We start from the raw sequence: 21,930 nt of genomic DNA, 5'->3' as shown, positions 1-21,930 counted from the left end.
CATCTATACTGATAAAAATTCTGCTGCAATTGTCAGCCTAAAAATGTTTTTTTTTTTAAACTGCCCTTTTGGACCCGCTTTGGTTCCCCCTCAATTTTGACATGCTTTTGGCTCTTCCCTGTCACAAGCACTTGGCCCACCTACACAAGTGAGGTACCATTTTTATCGGGAGACTTGGGGGAACGCTGGGTGAAAGGAAATTTGTGGCTCCTCTCAGGTTCCAGAACTTTCTGTCACCGAAATGTGAGGAAAAAGTGTTTTTTTGGCCAAATTTTGAGGTTTGCAAAGAATTCTGGGTAACAGAACCTGGGGAGAGCCCCACAAGTCACCCCATCTTGGATTCCCCTAGGTGTTTAGTTTTCAAAAATACACAGGTTTGGTAGGTTTTCCTAGGTGCCGGCTGAGATAGAGGCCAAAATCCACAGCTAGGCACTTTGCAAAAAACAGGTCTGTTTTCTTTGGGAAAATGTGATGTGCCCACGTTGTATTTTGGGGCATATCCTGTCATGGGCGCTAGGCCTACCCCCACAAGTGAGGCACCATTTTTATCGGGAGACTTGGGGGAACGCTGGGTGGAAGGAAATTTGTGGCTCCTCTCAGATTCCAGAATTTCTGTCACCGAAATGTGAGGAAAAAGTGTTTTTTTGGCCAAATTTTGACATTTGCAAAGGATTCTGGGTAACAGAACCTGGTGAGAGCCCCACAAGTCACCCCATCGTGGATTCCCCTAGGTGTCTAGTTTTAAAATTTGTGCAGGTTTGGTAGGTTTCCCTAGGTGCCGGCTGAGCTAGAGGCTAAAATCTACAGCTAGGCACTTTGCAAGAAACACATCAGATTTCAGTGTAAAAATGTGATGTATCCATGTTGTGTTTCCTGTCCCGAGCATTAGGCCTACCCATGCAAGTGAGGTAACATTTTTATTGGGAGACTTGGGGGAACACAGAATAGCAAAACAAGTGTTATTGCCCCTTGTCTTTCTCTACATTTTTCCTTCCAAATGTAAGACAGTGTGTAAAAAAGACGCCTATTTGAGAAATGCCCTGTAATTCACATGCTAGTATGGGCGCCTCGGAATTCAGAGATGTGCAAATAACCACTGCTTCTCAACACCTTATCTTGTGTCCATTTTGGAAATACAAAGGTTTTCTTGATACCTATTTCTCACGTTTTATATTTCACCAAATTAACTGCTGTGTGCCCGGTATACAATGAAAACCCGTTGCAAGGTGCAACTCCTTTATTGGATCTGGGTACCTAGAGTTGATGAACCTACAAGCCCTATATATCCCCACAACCATAAGAGTCCAGCAGACGTAACGGTATATTGCTTTTGAAAATCGGACATTGCAGGAAAAAGTTACAGAGTAAAATGTGGAGAAAATGGCTGTTTTTTTCACCTCAATTTCAATATTTTTTTATTTCAGCTGTTATTTTCTGTAGGAAACCCTTGTAGGATCTACACAAATGACCCCTTGCTGAATTCAGAATTTGGCTACTTTACAGAGCTGTTTAGGTTTCTGGGATCCAGCATTGGTTTCACACCCATTTCTGTCACTAACTGGAAGGAGGCTGAAAGCACAAACAATAGTAAAAATGGATTATGTCCCAGTAAAATGCCAAAATTGTGTTGAAAAATGGGGTTTTGTGATTCAAGTCTGCCTGTTCCTGAAAGCTGGGAAGATGGTGATTTTAGCACTGCAAACCCTTTGTTGATACCATTATAAGGGAAAAAACCACAAGCCTTTTTCTGCAGCCCTTTTTTCCCATTTTGTTTTAAAAAACTAAATTTTCGCTGTATTTTGGCTAATTTCTTGGTCTCCTTAAGGGGAACCCACAAAGTCTGGGTACCTCTAGAATCCCCAGGATGTTGGAAAAAAAGGACGCAAATTTGGCATGGGTAGCTCATATGGAGAAAAAGTTATGAGGGCCTACGTACGAACTGCCCCAAGTAGCCAAAAAAAGGCTCGGCACAGGAGGGGAAAATGCCTGGCAGCGAAGGGGTTAAATTGCTAGAGGTTGGCAAGAAAACAGGGCAATGCTTTTATTCCAGAGACAGTGGAATGCAGGTTGCTATACCCCTTTCTTTGTTAAAAAATTATGAGCTAACCAAAAAAGCACAGATGATTGCACTTCAGGGCACACTCTAGAAAGTAATCAAGGACGCACTCTCAACAGTTAATGAGTCACTGACACTTCCTATTTACACAGATGAGACAAATGAGTTGGACGCAATTATCTTGTGTAATCATCCTGGAAAGGGTGTGTCTGAATTACAAATAAAGGAAGACAATACGATTTCATGAAAAGAGATATATAAAAATAGAGGCTTACAGCAGGTAGCTCAGTGCTGATTCTGCCATGTAAATTTCCCAAGTTTCGAGCAATTTCGAATTGGTGCCATGCAATTTACACTAGCAATGGACAATTTTGCACCCCCAGTCAACAAATAGTTTTGTAAAGCTGAACTCATACAAAATGTCAATTTTGTACTGATCAGTCAGTGAAAATGTTGTTTCATTCATTTGACATAAGTGCAAGGAGAAGTAACTCACTAAACAACTTGAACCCACGGAGAGCTATTTCAGACCCAAACTATTTACAAGCACTACTGTGTTCTTCATAGTGGTCCATTGCGCATCAAATTAAACAGAAAGCAAACACAGTGATTTCTATTTAAAAAAATAATTAAAAAAAACATTTAGGGGCGAGACCTGCTAACAGATTATCTCAGCATGCCCCCTCACCTCTTTCCTTGTTAAAAAATGCGGATTCGAAAAAAATAAAAACTATTTTTTTCTCGTTTTTTCGCTGGTGAAATATAAAAACGCCAAAAATATATGTTTATAAATGTATTCCTTGCATTTTTGACACGACTTCGATGACCTTACAAAAATAACTTTAGCTTGACAGGTGTATTCTTAAGACAGGCAGAGAGACAGCCTTCTGACCCACAGAATAACTCTCTTAAACGTGTTGCCATGGTATTACTTTCCTCACAGTTTGACAGAATTGCCAAAGTGGGAAGTCGCACCTCCAGTCAATCACTAAGAGGATGATTTGCTTTTAGAAAATGCTGTATGGCAGCAGAGCAAGAGGCTGACAGACAAGTGACAACCACACAGTAGATGCACTAAACCACACACTGCAAAACATTTAATGGCTGGCTAGTATAGAAGAACTGATAGAGAACAAATGAGCAGTAGTTGAACCACACGTCTCGGCAAAGAGAACCCTAGCAAATAATGAGGCCCATAAGAATACGTCTACCAGGTTATCAGCATGCCTGCTTAAATTTAGTGTTCAATAATTAATACATTTATTTTACTCCAAAAGCTGCTTTCATGTAAACCAGCTGCTGAAGGTTAGTGTTGGCTCCTCAATTCCATCACTTCTAAAGGAGCCACACACTACATGTAATCCCTGCGTGCGTGTGTGTTTTTGGAGGGTGTCTTGACATTTTAATCCATATTTAATTAAAATCATATTGACCATCCAGTTAGTGCAATGTTGACATTTTCTGCGATGTCCAAAAATAGGGCAAGGCAGCGTCTCAAACACTGATAACAGGTCGGATGTCATCAATAATAACTAGGAAGGCTACAGAGGTATTCCAGGTTTGCTGAACATCATAAATCCACTTGGGTGTCTAAAATCCTCTCATACACATGAAAATAACTTTAGTTATGAGCATAAGAAGCTAACAACCAGTGACCATGCACTTGCAAATCCGTTCACTCATGCGAATATCATCCCACCCAACATTAATTCTGCATGTGATTAAATTACACTCAGAGGATAGGGAGTGCTCATTATGTGTTATCGTCCTGTCCCTCACCAATAGGTTTTACTTTTTAGTGAAGGATAAAAAGAAAGGATGTTAAACTGTCATGATAATTAAGGTGGGCTGTGTAACACCCTTCCTCCAATGGCCCTTATTCCGTCGAGACGTCAGAGGAAGCTTTCGCTAATAGAGCCATCAGGGCTTCATTCATTGGAAAGCTTATGGTCCGCCCAACTCTAAAATGAGGAGAGTGCAGTGCTTAATTTGTGCTTGTTGTTTCCGGTGCGGAGCACTGGCACTTATTTTTGAGGGCCAGCGCTTATTTTTCTGCCTCAAGCATTTACTGTGAGCATAAGACACATATGGGAAAGATGGAAGAAGAGAAAAACGAAAAAGCGTCACAAAAGGGAAAAAGCAGAAAGCTGCAAGAGTGAGCTGAAGGGGCAGGGAGTGGCTGTAAATAGTTTGAAGAGGCCCGAGATGGCTTCAGTATTATGCTGCCTCAGTATTCCATGCTCGCACATTTAATTGCAGCAGTCACGTGTTTAAGATGGGAACTTTGGGCACCGGCACATTTTCGTTTACAAATTAAGCACTGGGTGAGTGGACTGAAAGTTTAGCCGAGAGAGTACTCTGTTGCATTTGTGATAGAGTACCTTGTCTGCCAGGCTTAAATCAGGCCTCTTGTCACTTTTCAAAGTGGGAAGGGAAGGGATAATGCCCAAACTTGGTTGGTGCTTAGTGGAAGGTTAGTCTCCAAAGGGAAAATATTTTTCCCTTGAAGAAAAACATATTAAAAAACAGGATCTGCCATTGTAGAAAGAAGAAGGAATTTCACAATGTGAAACTGTCTACTCATTAAATTATACATGTGAAAATGACTTTGTATTGTTTCATACAGGAAATCACAAATGTATTCCAGACGTACTTATCCTTACATCTCTATTATCTACGATGGAGTTTAGGAAATGGTTTAATCCCACTGCGGAGTAGGTATAACCCATTTTGGGACTAAATCTACACGTGCATGCATTGTATTCCCCATAGTGAACATATTTGTACATCCACAAAGTTCCTAAAGGCCAACCCTACCACTTGCCTGATGACATACATGTTCCTAGGCCTACTTTTTAAATTAATATTGTGACAAAACCATCATATAAATCGATTTCCTTGGTACTAAGATGAATCCGGATGCTTAAATAACTGCAGAATCTGACAGTATGAATTAAGCTCTCGAAAATATGCATAAATATGGAGTTTTCTTCTGCATCTATATTCTGAGAAGATGAAAAAATAAGATCTAAAATGGATGAACTCCACTAGCTATCGCTCCAGGTAAACATAGGGGATGCTACTGAATAAGAGGCTGCTTTGAGAATGAGGTGGAAAAATTACACCAAGCAAAGTTGAAAAATTCCAGTTGTTCCATCAAAAAAGTACTAAGCACATATACATTACACGCCTAAAGTCTAAATTGTTCACATAATATATATGATTCTATGAACCCAGACTGTGCAGCATGTCTTAGACCAAAAGCACAATTGAGAAGAACAACATTCACGCACCCTCAACCTCAACCACAACAGAAAATCCATATAGGGTAATAGTATGAAGCTCTCAGAGTGTGTTCAAAATATAAACGTTTCACTGTTTGTCCCAACGTGTTGTATCCCTAAAACTAAACAACAAGTAATGTAATGAAATGCCCATGAAAACGTCACCAAAAAAGTTATGTGCCTTTTGGTATCATTCGTCCACTTGACAGAAAACAGCTGTCTAAAGAACACATTTGTTTCATCAAACTATATGCATTGCTACTTTTTTTTTGGCGCGGCAAACATGCAAACTATTTCTGTGCTGATATTATACATTTCTGTTCATATTTAAAGTTGACTGGTGTACCCCACGTAGGTAAAAACTTCACTAATTTGACAAAAACCTCTTTCACTACCATCCTTGTGATTTTTAAAATATGACTGACATTCCGAGGGCTGTAATTTTCTTTTAAATTTAAAGTAGCTAACGATGATGGTTTTGGTCCATGTTTTTGAGGTTTTAGAGAGAAAATATGGGGCCAGATGTATCAAACTTTTTGGCATTCGCAAATGGTGCGAATAGCAAAAATCAGCCATTTGCGAATGCAAAAATCGCTCCTTCGATGTATGAAAGGCATTCGCAGTTTGAAAATACGGAATCGCAAAAATTGCGATTTTTAGTGAGTATGACATGGTTTTGCGTGTCGCAATAAGTGTATCGCAAATAGAAACATGAAATACTGAATCGCTATTTGTGAGACGCAAACTGCGACACAGTTTAGCGAATGGCAGATAGTGACCAGCAAAATCCTGGTGCAATTTGCGATATGCAGACTGCGACATGCAAAACCATATCGCAATGGGATGCATCAAAAATTTGCAATTTGTGAAAATTTGCAGAATGGCCTTTTGCACATGCAATTTACCACAAATTGAAGTCAGGTGGTAACCAGGTGCAACCTATATAAAGAGGCCCAGAATGACTCAGCCGCTCTTCCAGATTGGCTGCACTCTACGTGATGACGAGGAGAATGAGGATCTTGGCAGGTTTGATGAGAGGGAGGAGGAGACATGAGCACATTTTCAGGATGCGCATAACCCATTTTGACCAGACAGAGCGGGAGATATATGAGAAGTACAGGTTAAGCTCAGCCATGAAACTTGACCTGATGGCAGATCTACAACCCCTTTTGCAGCGCACCACACACAGGACAAACAGCATACCCACTTATGTACAGGTATTATGCTCCTGCATCTATTAGCATCAGGGAGCTATCAAGGGGTCATAGCAGCAGCAGGAGGAGTCTCACAGAGTGCTCACCCACGATTCTTCCAAGCATTTCTAAATGCCATGCTGAGCAAAATACCAGAGCACATAAGATTCCCCAACATCCCACAGGAATTACAACAAACGAAAATCCTTTTTATCAGATTGCACAATTCCCACATGTCATAGGTGCCATTGATAGGACACATATAGCTATCTGTCAACCATCGGCCACCGAGTATGTTTATCGCAACCGTAAAAACCATCATTCCATGAACATACAGGTGATTAGCAATGCCTCTAACATCATTACCGATCTTGTGGCCAGATACCCAGGTAGCACACATGACTCATACAGCTTTCGCCACAGCAGAATTCACACAAGACTGATAGCTGGGGAGTTTGGCAAAGGATACCTACTGGGTAAAGTAATAGATGACTTTGTTGCATTGAAGTTATATTGACCGCAGATTCCTACATTACTCATTTAACCCTCTGTTCATTCCAGGAGACAATGCGCACCTTATACTGACACCCTACCTGAACCCTGCAACGCCTACAGAGAGGAGGTACAATGCTGCACACAGGGCAACCCGCAGTGCGGTGGAGCGGACTTTCGGTCTCCTGAAGAGCCGCTTTAGGTGCATCCATAAGAGTGGAGGGGCACTACAGTACAGCCCAGAGACGAACTGAAAAATTGTGGCTGCATGTGCAATGTTGCACAACATTGCAACGAGAATGGACATACCTGTTGAACCAATGGAGCCGGACTCAGATGAAGATGGTGATCCCTTACCAGCCCATCACCCAGTAGACAGGACCAGTGCACCAGAGGGCAGGCAAAGACATGCTAACATCACGCACAACCATTTCTGATGTAAGTAATGACAACACCACTGCAATTTTATGTCTTTCTGTAGTTGACAACTTTATTACCTTGACTTCAGGTAACATATGTGCAAAAGGACATAGCCATGAACCATAGGCTACCATGTGCAAATAACAGTGCCACACTATTAGCATTATAGTATAACTGTACAGCTACATGTAAAGGTAGTCCACTGTAGGCCTTTAATTTACTTTCTACGTCCACACACTGCACTTGAGTGCTCAGTCGACTCACTGGCACCTCTTGTAGCAGGTTCACTGGCAGTACTGTGTCTGGTACTGCGATGCCTAGGATCCATCACAGGTGCTGTAAGACTACTGAGGCTAGAGAACTCCTCACTATCTCCACCACGCAGTTCGCTGTTAGTTGCACTGCATGCTGTCTGCATTGCATCCAGTACAATGGTTATCTCCACCGAGCCCTGTGCAACGTTACGACTGCAGTGTGCCATCTCCTCCTGTATGCCCACAGCATATCGTGAGATCATGGCAGTTGAGCTAGCAAGCCTATTGACCGATCTGCAGAATCTATCAAACCTTCTCATAAATTGGTGATGGCGCCTATGTTGGGTGACACGCTCCTGCTGACTCTCAGTGCAGAGGTCCCTAATGGCATTTGTCAGGTCCTTTGTGTTTTCGGCTGCTGTTTGCTGTCCCTCATTCAGTGACTCCAACTGCTTGCTCATTGCGCCCAAGTCCTGATTCAATGACACCAACTGCCTGTACATTGACCTCATGTGTTTGCATTGCAGGCGTTGCACTTTCAGCATGGAAGCTTCAAGGCCGCCAAAGATTGATGGGCCCTCTCCTTCCTCTGTGCACTGTCTGCCTTCAACATGACGCCTCCTGAGGGATGTTGACTGACGCTGGGGCAGGGACTGCTGTGTTCCTGTGGATCTATCCTCTGGGGGTGGTGTGGGGAGTTCATCCGGTATCTCATCTGAGTCCAGATTGTACTCTGGGAGAGGTAACACCCTTGCCCTGCGTCTGGCTGGTGCAATACTGAGAGACTCACTTGTGTTGGAGTTGGACTCTTGCTGTGTTTCAACTCCCCCACATTTCCACCTTCTGCTGCAGCAGGGCCCGGGACATCTGCAACGATAATATGCAGCATGTCATTTATTTACATCTCACAATAAGTAGCACAACAGTACATTTTGTACTCTGACATTGTATCACTGTGACTTGTGTGTGTCGTTTATCTATGTGGCTGAACACCAAGTTGTTTTTAATGTGGTTTATTGACCTTAGGGCTGTGGACTATCACTCCCATAAGGCATTGTTGCGTTGTATGTAAGATGTGGCATGGACTACTCATCACGCTGCATCAAGCTAATAGCGATTTCTAGGGGACATTTGTACATGCAAATATGGGGCTACACATCATTACTGCCCTTACCTTTGCTGATACTGGGTGTCCCTGAGGTGTCAATGTCAGTGACACCACTGACGGCTTCTGGAAGCAGTGTGGACTCCACTGTGTATTCCATTGGTGTGGACGGTGTCTGGGTGGGTGGTCCTCCTCCGGTGCTCCTTACCTCCTTCAGCCTGCTGGCTACCCTTTCTTTGGCACGGGAATGCAGGTCATACCATCTGTTGCGTATTTCCTCCACAGAGCTCCGCGCAACACCCACTGCAAAGATTTTTGCCTGGATTTCCAAACACAGTTTCCTTTTCTCACTTTCAGGGACCTGTAATGAGTTCTTCCCAAAGAGTTTTTCATGGTTCCTGACAACCTCCTCAGTGAGCACCTTCAATTCCTGCTCACTGAATTTGAGCTTGCGTTTCTTGTCTCACTTGTCCTTCACTTTCCCATCAGTGGCCATGTTGCAATTTGGTCCTGGCTGGATCACAAAGCTGGCTCCCTGGTTCTGGGCTGTGTCTCCCTGCCTGCTCCTGGTGGTGTGGCTCCTGGAAACAGCATGGGCTGACTCACTTCCTGGTTGTGATGTCATCAGACTGTCCCAGGTTGCCGTTTTCACAATTTGCGATTTTCAGATACCGATTTGCAAATGATTTGCGATTCGGAATTTGCTAATCGCAAATTGCGTTTGTGAATTTTAAGAAATCGCAAATACCTACTCACAATTTTGATGCATCCCATTTTGCATTTCTAAAATAGTAATTTCTTAAAATTTGATATTTAAGAAATACAAACCGGGAGCTTGATACATCTAGCCCTTGGTTCCCATAACTTATATTTTGATCTCAGACAATACGTGATATTGGGCTTTTGCTCTGTTAAGTCTGTAATATTGTAAGACTTAACACGAGCAACTGCACACATAGGAACACTATCTTTGAAACATCAGCAAACATCTTGAGTACCCGGATAAACATTCCGATCAATGAAGAGGCAAATGGGAAAGGCAAACCACAAAGACAGCAGATATCTCATAATGTCAATTTTCTTTGTGAGGTATTAGGCTCCAAGTAAAATTGTCTTCATGCCTTACATCACTTGGTACTCATGATTGGATGTCAATTGTAGAACAACAAAACATCTGCTGTGATTGTGGGTTTTCCAATGTACTAGGTTACATTTAAGAATGCAGAATATGATTCTGTGACTCAGGGTCCGGGAATTATGCTGGCTGTCAAGAGCAGGTTTCCTTGGAGCAGGAAGTAGGAAAGTCATAGCAAGTAGGAATGGTCTACTATCTCTGGGAACAATTGGGGATGCCAGGACGAAACTGGAAGTTTAGAATTGCTCAGTGAAATAATATTCAACAGCAAGGAAAAACTGGAGATCAGAAAAACCTTCCAATTGTCCAGCCAAGCAGCAAGGGGAAGAGAAAGCTATAAAAGTCAGGAACTGAAGAAGGGTAGAGATTCCACAAATGTATTGTGCATGGAATCAAGCCCAAACGTACACCTCACAGAGCAGCATTCACATACCCTGATCCATAAACATTAATCTGAAACAAACTGATATAAAAATGGTAACATAACTTACTAAAGGTTTGTAAAATTGATGCTTGACTGTTAAGATAGCTAGAACCCCAATGACAAATTGTACAGAACAGTATTCCTGGGAGGGATACCGCTCTACCCATTTACAACTAGCCTGGTGTTCCGGCCCTTGGATTTTCAGGTGTTGGAATGCTAGACATGATTTTACCTACCATAAAATCCAGCCTGTAGAACCTTTTTCTGGAATTGGGCTGCAAGTGCAGCCAAGAACCCATTTTCACTCCTTCTAATCCGCTGCTCCTCTGGCCATGCCACATCCTCCTTTCCCTCACCACATTCAAATCCCACTACCTCGACCAAACATCCCGTGCTATTGTTCCACTCTCATTTGCCACCTACGCTGGGCAGGTAGTTGATGAAAATGGTAATCTTCATGAAAAAGAAAATACCATACAATTTCTTCTGGAAAAAAACAGGCCTGCATAGTTATTCTCCATTTGATAGGACTTACTCATAAGGGATGATTTTGATGCACAGTTACTGAGCATAATTATAAATCCAGAGACCCACTATGTCCAAACCTTAGCCCACCCTACTTGCTATTTGAGCCCCTACTAAGCTATGCTTGATTTTGGCCTTGATTGCAATATAGGAGCTAATTCTGAGTAAGGTGCAAACTCCGGAGACGGGCAGTATTTGCTCATTTCTTCAGTGCACATGGTCAAGCTGCCAGTTCCCGTGCTATTTGCTCACATTTTCCACAGGTAATTCATTAAAAGAATATTATTTGATTTGTGCAGTCGTGAATGCCCATATGTGTTTTGATTAGCATATCCTGGAATTCATTTGGTCATTTTCAACTGTGCAATCAGCAATGTGCCAATAAAAGTATTTCTAGCTTTACCTGCTGTAAACTTTCAGGCCACTGTGTAGTCAATTTGCACATAGACAAATAGAGTATGTATAATTAGCACATGAGCAAATACCATTTGACATGGGAGTCCAATTGAAACTGAAATTGCACCACTGTTTAATCAGAGTCTATCTACAGCACTGCAGCACTCCCAATTTTAGCATGCTTTGACATAAAATGGTAGTTTCCTCTCTTTCACCGCAAGCCTTTTAAATCGTCCTTCTTTCCCCCTATAATCAACAAAAAAAAGAAGTATGGAAAAGGTATGACAACAGACACATCTATAGGGATCCTGCCCTGTCACTCCAAGCCAAACTATAGCAGTGACATACGACTTAAAACATTTCTCTATCAAGCTCACCGGGCAAGGTCTATGGATGAGAACATAAAGAATAAAACACTTTGATCCATCCTTTGTCTAGAATATAAAAGTGTTGAAAGCCAACTAGGATATATATTGATACTAGTTAAATTGTGGTGATCAGAAACATTTATGGGTCCCTATTTACAAGACAAAATAAGGCATTTACTCCTAATAGTTTCCTACTACTTTTGAAGCATATTTCTGACTTTCATGGGATTAACAAAGGCTCTTCGAAGCACACCTATGAAGCAGCAACAGCAACAGCAGCCCGGAAGTAGTCTGGTGAAACCTCATCAAATTCTCATTAGCAACTATGTACAAGCCATTGCAACATGCCAAACTCCACACTGTATAAATAAATGCACGTCAAAGTACAGTGTACCAGAGCAACTGCCCTCAGGTCTTAGTTTTTACCCCATGGAGAACTCCTTTCCCTGCACCTCCACCACATTTCCTTTCCACTTTCCACACTCCTCCCAGAAATAAATAGCTAAAATGTATGTAATTGGTACCTTTCCGATTGTTTAACACCCACTCCCCAATACTCAGTAATGATTTACTGACACAAAAAAGTAAAGAATTATCTTTTTAAGTTCATAAATAAATATTTTATGAATCACAAATGTAGACTTCAGCTAGTAAGATGTTTTTGTGATTCTGCACAATGGAAAGAAGCATGAGACACTCAGAAATGTTATGTAATGACTGCTATGTGTAAACAGCACACCCCTAGTACACAACCTCCTGTCAGGTATCATTGGCTGAGAACAAAAGATGAAGTCTGCTCCACCACTCTACAAAGATTTCTCTACAGGTCAGTATTTTGCCAGCCATGGCGGTCAAACCTCGTGGCAACCAAAAAGCATCAATACAGCAATCTTCTATCTTCTGACCCTTTCATATTTCTCTATGACCATCCTTGTCCGCTTGTCTTGCCTTTATTTAGTCTTTGTCTGTCTCAATGTTTTACCCATGCCAGCCCAACAGCTTCCCATGCTCGTCTTTCATACATCGAACCTTGCTTTTATCTTTTTGTTTCATGTATGACTTCCGATCATCTCTCTTTGGAAGCACTACCTCGGTCTTTCCTCAGCACCCTAAAGGGCTGATTAAAAGTAAAGTTTGTATTTATCGCAAATGGTAAATAACAATACCTTGGGGTATGTTATTTAACTGGTGCAATAAATAGCACCTGTTAGCCGTTATTGGGGAATACAATGAGGATTTTGGTGTTTAACACACCAAAACTGCATGGTATAATAAATAATCTACACATTTCCTCAGTTAAGTTTTGTCAGGTTTGACCACTGAAATTTAACAAAGTTTGAGGTATTGAACACAACCAATAGTTATCAGATATGTTAAATAACTTTCAACTTGTAATTCTAACCACTGTGTAAACAGGATATTACACACCGGTCACAATATAAAAAGCAACTCATGATCAGGCCCTAGCTCCACTCTTTCCCTCTCTCATTGCATGATCTTTCTTCTTTCCAACATATTTCCTTCCTTTTTCCTTAGTTTGACTTTTATTAACCCTTGCACTATTCCCAGCCCTACATATATCCTCAGCTCCTATACTATCCCATTTCCACTCTCTCCAGTCCATCCACTCTTCAGCAGAATTAGGAAAAGGACCCTCACAAAGCTATGGGAGTCATTATGAGCCCGGCGGTCGGTGCAATAGTGGAGGTAGTACCACCAACAGGCTGGCGGTACTTACCTCCACTATTATGACATTGGCGGATTGGGCAAAGCCAAACCGCCAAGTTAACACACCGACCGCCACAGCGGTAATGACCGCCGGGCTGGAGACTACAGTCTCCAGCCCAGCAGCCGTCACCAGGCTGCCCACGTCATTTTGACCCCACCCACCACCATGGTTTCAGTGGTTTCTGTACCTTCACGGAAACCATTGTGGTAGGCACTATCAGTGCCAGGGAATTCCTTCCCTGGGACTGATTGGGTGTCTCCCCTGAGTCCTTCCCCAGCCTCCCCTTCCCCCTCATGCCCCTCACATATACACACATACATGCAAATACATACACACCCATACACGCATTCACCCATGCATGCATACATTCATACACACTCACAGCAACACTCACAAACATACATCCAGGCACACACGCAATCATACAACACAACATGCACGCATACACACACCCACTCATGCACACATGCATTACACATGCATGCATGCATTCAAACACAGTCACAAACACATCCCACACACACACAACACCCCCCACCTCCCTCTCCTGTGGGGTAACCCGACTTACCTGCTTGCAGGGGGTCCTCCGGCGGGACATGCCAGCAGCAGCGTCCGCCAGCAAAACACCACCAGGCCGTATCATGGCCGTTCGCCGCCATGACCGTAGCCGGAATTCCGACAGCCTTTGTCGGAATACCGGCTATGGTCATAATTTGATTGACGGTCTGTAGCCACGGCGATGGTATGTTGGCGGCTGTCACCGTGGCGGTAGGCATCATTTGCTGCCAATGTCATAATGAGACCCTATATGTTATACCACCCTAGCCTAATTGTAATTGTATAGGCCAGTTCAGTGCTTCTGCACTAGTCAATTGGTAGTGGCGTAGGTCTAATAGAGGTGCTTCATGTTTTATGTTATCCAGTAGCAAAGCACCATGTTCTTGTGGTCTGGGACTGTACAAAACCTGTACAACCATCCATATTTGAGGATATCTACTGTTCCCTAACATTAGGCTATGGAAGGCTGTCTTTTTTTGGACATTGCAGGGCCTTTTACCCTGTAACATTTGAGTGTAGAACTGCGGCTGGCCCTTCACTGAAAAATCCATGGAATTCCTCATAATAAAGGTCAGTGGATTTAGTGTTCAACGTGACTTTAATAAGTTTATTGTACCAAATCGAAGAGTGAAAAATGTGGTCAATAGGAGAAAAAGTAGACATATATTTGAGTCACCCAAGGACATTGAGTGAATAACAAAGATTTGGAAAAAAAGAAGAGTTGAATAAAAGTTAACTCTATCTCTTCCCATAAAGGGGCATTATGTGTATATTCATTTCCTTGATAAAGGGACGATTGTTTCAAGAAGAAGGCAGCATGGTATCATTAGAAATCTGGAAGGTTTACTCCTGCTTGGTGTTTATTACATTGTAATCTGGAGATAGACATACAATGTTTTTTATTTCTCCATAAAAAAGTAGTCAAGATAAAATATATATATATTTTTAAACAGATGACAGAATATTATCTGGGATTGCAGAAAGGTAGAAAAGAATTATAGGTACTAACATAATTTAAATAGAATCTAACCTACCCCACCATGAGAGCAATAATGTATTCTATCTGGACGTAAGAGTAGATACATTTGAAAGAAGAGTAGTAGAATTAAATGATATAGATTATTTTACAGAATTAGTAAACTAGATACCTAAATACTCGCTTTTTACTAGATTCCACATAAAGTCTGAAGGTGAGAAGTCATGTTTAAAGCACCATTTGTTAAAAGGGAGAATTTTTTGCATTTGTCCGAATTAAGCTTATAATTCGGGAGAGCTGAAAAGTGGAAACTGTTTCTAAAAACGGGTATATGGAGGAATCAGGCGAGGACATGTATAAAACAATATATTCAAGGTAAACTGAAAACTTAATATGTTTATCCACATTAAAACTCTGGATGGTGTTTTTGTCAGATTTGAGATAAGAAGGGTTCAAGTGCAATAATGATGAGAAGAGGGGAGATAGGACAGCCTTGCTGTAATTTTCTATGAAGAGGCAGAAAGGGAGAAACTAAGCCAGTTATGCAAACTGTTACTTTAGGAGATGACTAAAGAAGAGAAAAATATATTCATTCATTTTTGTTCCAATTCAAAACAAGAAAGAGTAGAGGAACGAAGATTCTGATGTATTCATTCAAAAGCTTTCTCAGAGTCTAAGGAGATAGCTGTTAATGAATGGTTATATGTTTTAGAATTGTTCAGATTGTCAAAGAAGAGTTTGGTATTATCGGAAAAGATGTCTACCTTTAAAGAATCCAGACTCTTCTCGGCCAATTCAATTTGGAAGAAGGAGGTCTAGACGTAAGGCTAGGATTGTGGCAAATATTTTATCATTGTAGTTAAGAAGATAGATTTTCTATAAAATTTACATAGTTTAGGATCTTTATTATCTTTAAAGATAAGGCATTTTGAAGCATCTTGAAAAGTGCCATTAGTGATTGTGGAAGTGGCAAAGAAAGTAAACAGTTGATGTAATTTAGGTGTTAGCACTTCAGAAAAATTGAGATAGAATTTGATAGGGAAGCCATCAGGCCCAGAGGATTCATCTTGTTTAATAGAGTTGATTGCAGTATGGGTGTCTTGAATAGAAATATCTGTATCAAGGGAGGAGAAATACATAATTAAATCAAACTCTTTACATATTGAAAAGAGGTCAAGATTAATATTAGCTTGAAGAGGATTATTCTCTGGTGTATAAAAAGTTGTATAATAGTTGGTAAAGCCTGCTAAAATATCCTTATCTTTAAATATGGGGGCTGTATCATCACATAAAATAGTTTCTAATTTGACACATTATTTTTACTTTAAAATAGTTTGCCAAATGTTTGCTGGCTTTATTTTGGCCACTATCGTATTTAACACTTCATTTGAGGAGAGATACAAGCCAGTATTCTTTATAGATAGCTTGTTAAATTCAAATTTGGCTTTAATCAAGGCATATAAACATGACTTAGATTTGGACATAAGGTAGGAATGTTCTAATGATTTAATGTGCTTCATGACATCTAATGCTTTTTTGTAGTCACTTTGTTATAGCTGGAGTCATAAGAAATAATACAATCTCTGGGGGCAGCTTTAAAGGAATCCCAGTTTGTCTGAAAAGATAAATCTGGGGATTTATTCACGATAAAAGAGAGGTTTTGAAGCACCAGCATCTCCCTTTAGGTGAATAGGTAGGAGATCACGGTCTAGTGTCACTGGGGCATGATTAGGGAAGGGGGGAATTTTTAACTCCTCTCGGGGAATTAGATGAATTTAGTAATTCTGTGTTACTCTGTAACATGCAATTATTTATAAATTCTGCCACTCCACCGGCAGAATTATTCAGCACTGATATATTAACACAACTCATTTTCCTCTTCAGCTTTATTATCAATCATCCCTAAACATTATCAAATTTTATCTCCTCCACCTGATCCAGGGCGTGGGTTTGGAGGCTTCAGCGGCTATTAAACTAATAAAGAACAATGACTCTGACTTGTGTGCTCATGGAACAGCAGTGCACAAATCTACAGAATTTCCAAATCCGCAGAGGGCCTCCGGGAGCCTGGAGCTGTGAGAGCCTATAAATGAGTTGCTTTAATGGGAGTGTGAAGTCATACGGGGCTGTGAGGAAGAGTGCGACTTATCGCACTGTGGCACTGAATAGCAAGTAAGTGCGCCAGAAAGACTCACTCTTCATAGAGTTTACAGCTTCAGTATGTTAATCATTTCTGTGTCATGGATCAGCTGCTGAGAATCACTTACATTGGTTATCTGCCTGTGACTACTATGACCCTGACTATTATGACCATTTAAGAGTGGTACGTGTGTTATAAATGCATGACCTACAGTTCTGCAAAGTTCCAGGGCCCAACATAACATAAAGCATTGCCTCTGCCTGACCACTGAATGTGATAAGGCGGAAATTAAACCCTTATAGAACAGCTTTTGCTGCTTGCATTACAATTATTATGATGATGCATGAGTGGGGCACCATGATACATGCCCCAATAGCTGGGGACATTAAGGCCCATATTTATACTTTTTGACGCTAAACTGCGCTAACGCAATTTAGAGTCAAAAAATTTTGCGCCGTTCTGAAGCGCCATGCGGGCGCCGTATTTATGGAATGGCGTTAGCCGGCGCTAGCAGACCGGCGCTGCCTGGTGTGCGTGGAAAAAAAACACGTAGACCAGGCAGCGCCGGCGTAGGGGGAAAATGGCGTTAGGGCGTCTTAAAATGGGGCAAGTCAGGTTGAGGCAAAAAAATCGCCTCAACCCGATTTGCGCCATTATTTTCGATGCCCAGACGCCATTTAAATGACTCCTGTCTTAGTAAAGACAGGAGTCATGCCCCCTTGCCCAATGGCCTTGCCCAGGGGACTTATGTCCCCTGGGCATGGTCATTGGGCATAGTGGCATGTAGGGGGGCACAAATAAGGCCCCCCTATGCCACCCAAAGAAAATTAAAAAATATAAAAAATTATACTTACCTGAACTTACCTGAATGTCCCTGGGGTGGGTCCCTCCATCCTTGGGTGTCCTCCTGGGGTGGGCAGGGGTGGCAGGGGGGGTTCCTGGGGGCAGGGGAGGGCACCTGTGGGCTAATTTTGAGCCCACAGGCCCCTTAACGCCTACCCTGACCCAGGCGTTAAATAGTGGCGCAAATGCGGGTTTTTTTGACCCGCCACCTCCCGGGCGTGACTTTTGCCCGGGAGTATAAATACGACGCATTTGCGTCGCCGTCATTTTTTTTAGACGGGAACGCCTTCCTTGCATCTCATTAACGCAAGGAAGGCGTTCACGCAAAAAAATGACGCTATTTGCCCATACTTTGGCGCTAGACGCGTCTAACGCCAAAGTATAAATATGGCGTTAGTTTTGCGCCGAATTTGCGTCGAAAAAAACGACGCTAATTCGGCGCAAACAGAGTATAAATACGGGCCTAAATTGCCTTGTTGCCAATGAGCACAGTATCGCCTTCCAGTGCGCCACTGGAATCGCTTTCATAAACAATCATCATCACTGTAGGAATTGCTAACGCATCTATTTAACTTCTGTGGCAAGCCGAGTGAAATGTATATCTGTAATTCCTTTTTGCCTTCAAACCGCACAGGCAGAAATTAATTACATTTTCGGTAGTGATATGTTGTTTGATCCCGTCTGCTCCATAGAATGCTTTCAGGTATTTCGTAAGTGATTGCTGAAGAGTCTGTTTTGGTTCACAGGTACCTGTGAAATGCAAGCCTCATTGGTTCTTTTTTGTCTGCCTAGTCCTCTAGTCAAAGTCATCTTTGATTAAAAAACTTTATCATACAAATACCGAAAGTGTCATTTTTGATTCACACTAAGGTTTTGGAATAGACAGTAACTAATTCGGATACATTTTTAAACAATCCCATTATTGTGCAATGTATTACCAATAACTTGGGCAATGATTTGACAGAAGTTGCTGAAAACTGACAGTTCATTGAAATGGAGAAAATAAAATGAATTCCAGAATTGTGCTCAAAAAGATCACTCTGGGTATTGTACACATAACTGGATATAAACGTAATTGCTGTGTTTATTAGTGAAACACATAATAAACATTTGGAGATTAATGATGAAGGGGAACGCTGATTTAAATACAAAATCTGCTGGTTTTGCTGAGGAGATGTTTCAGAAATACAAGAACACTTGAGTATTTTATTAATGTGGTCCATGAATCTTCATTCTTTTCAATAAAAGCATCATAAGTTACGCATTGAGTGATCATTACAATACATAAAGTTGTGTGCCTGCTTTTACAGTCATATGTGTATTTATTATCCAACAGCTGAAGTAATTAAGAAAAGCAGCTGATCAAGAAGATGCCTGGCGCAGACATTTTACTTGAAAATGTTGTTATTAATGTTCACTGGAAAGACAGGTGCATTAGATCCATTTTTGATGTGGATTGTCAGCAGCTACACACAGTGCACCTATAGGACCCTACGTCACATGATCACAGAGCTGTACATTCTTAGTAGAGGTGGGCAGAACTCTGCAGAACTGAGTTTTTATGTGACTCCGCGGAATTCCGCGAGTTCCTTCCACCTCTAGGAATGTTAAGAAATTAAGATAGTACCAATATCAGCATGTATGATGTGTTGAGATAAAACTTTGGAAACAAAAAGGAGATCAATTCTGGATTGAGAAAAATGGGATGGAGTGAAGAAGGAATATTCTTGCAGGCAGGGATTACAAAGTCTCCATCAATCTATAATAGATGTTTGTTTGATGGATGTAGTGAATTGTTAGGTAATGGATCAGGACACTAAAGTAGACTTAGAAGAACAGTCTGAAAATGGATCCATTACAAGATCACAATCATCACCAAATGCTAAACAGTCATCTGTGATAGACATCACTTTACGTAAAATGATGGGCCAAAGTGATTATCAAAATATTTTGAAGCATATATATTAAATATTGTTAGTGGTATCTTATTTACTGTTAATTTAAAAATAATAAAAAAGTCATCAGAAAAGAGGTTAGCAGGGAGAAAAACAAGAGAGAAAGTTAAGTGGAGCACGAAGAACAGCTAACAAGCATTAAGTGAGTTGGGGGAATGTAATAGAGAGACATGAGAAAAGAGATGTTAAAGATAAAAGAGGAAAGTATGAAACAAAAATGTCAAAGATAAAAGATAGAGCTACAAAACAAAAAGACAAAAAGAGACGAGTAACATACCGGGTATCAAGACAAAGTGTTGGGATGGTGTGATCACAAAGGGGAAGATGAGATGACCGGGACCCAGAGGCAACCAGTAGGGATGAAATCCAGACCATGGATATGAGTATACATAAAACCATGAAACTCAGGAGACCACCTTTTGTGGCGAGGTGGTCATCAGAGAGGGGATGGGTCCTGGTGCTTTCCACCGCCAGCACTGCACTGCTGTAGTGGACTCCACCACCCTGCATAACGTAATGTAATACGGCAGGTGGTGTCTTGCTGCCGTGGCAGTGCTGGAACTGCCTCGTCAACTCCGACGACCAGGCCAATGGAGTCGTATATCCACCAATAAATGGGTAGAAGCCCTTTCTGGACTTGTGATATGGCAGTCAGCAGACTGCCAGTACTGGGGGTCTACAGGCAACAGCGTCTTCGGCAGTCTTCTGAAAAGACTGCTGAAGTTGTAATGAGGGTCTAAATGGGCCACCAATGGAGCGTAATGCAGTACATATGTCTAGAAACCCCCTCCACTTATCTGCTGCAGGTGTGACCAAATCCTGAGTAAAAATAAGGAATTACCAGGCCAAGTAATATGTCCTTTGAGTTTTGCTGCTTTAATCACCATGAGATTTACTTGATATTCTAGAAACAAGATGAAAACACCTCGGGGTTCTTGGGATGGGAAAGCATGTTGGGGATGACAACAAAGTCTATGGGCTCACTGTATGCTTAGGTGAGGGGATTCAGGCATAACAAGGAGTTTGGGAATAAATGATTAAAAAAATTAGATGGGTTGGGTACCCTCCACATCCTCAGCAAGACCATAAATGCTAATATTTTTATTTCAATTGTGCATTTACAATTCTTTAATCAATTTTTTGTGGTGAGTAACTTTAGTTTAAAGTTGTTTAACATCTTGAGCAGTATCCTGTATTTCACTTATCTGTAGTTCCATGGCAGTAACTCTGTTCTCGATCAATGACTACTTGTCGTCAAGTTGCTAAAGTTTTCTATTTGTGTCTTCCATGTAAGGTTTCAAGGCCTGTATCTCATCCAGAATCACTTCCATAGAAAGTAAGCCATAGGTTTGACAGAGGACTTAAGGTCCTTCTTAGGCCTTTTATTGGTTGGTAAAGGTGTTGTGGATGAAGTTTTAGAGAACCCTTTAGGGGATGTTTGCAAGAGTGAAGGAGCAACATGACGGAAGAGCTTTCTGAGACAAAACAGTAAGGTTGTCTAAATGAGAACTGAGCGCTGAGAAGGAGTTTTTGGTCTCGACTGCATACTGAGGAGTAGACACGATAGGCATATTCAACTTGAAGATTCGAGTTTTCCCCATAAGCAAGAACTTTATTCTGGAAATCTTGGCAGGCAAAAGGTTCATTATGTACTCAAAAATGAATCCACAATCACTCAGTTATCTCTTTTTCTCAGCCTATATCTTACTTCCAATTCCCTAATTCAATCATTAGGTTCAACCATTTCTGAAACCTACTATTCCTCCGTTTAATTACCACTGCTTAAAATCCACAAAACGTCTCAGGCTGCCAATACAACTTGAACTTGTTTTAATGTTTTTTATTTACATTGACCTTATGGCCTTACATAAGTTTAATTACACTTTTTCGGCCTCTTGTTGTTTTTGCAACATCTCTGTTTTCAGATTTATTACATTTATTATTCGAGCGCCCTCACACTTATCAATTACGGTTAAAATTTCCAATATAAATTAATTTTTATTTGTCATACACATATACCTTTCTCCCTTTCAAACCTATTTGTAGGACGCCTTTCGGATGATGGAAATGATTGTTC

This window comes from Pleurodeles waltl, chromosome 11 (genome assembly GCF_031143425.1).
Source record: "Pleurodeles waltl isolate 20211129_DDA chromosome 11, aPleWal1.hap1.20221129, whole genome shotgun sequence".
NCBI lineage: Eukaryota > Metazoa > Chordata > Amphibia > Caudata > Salamandridae > Pleurodeles > Pleurodeles waltl.
This window is presented reverse-complemented; position numbering follows the sequence as displayed.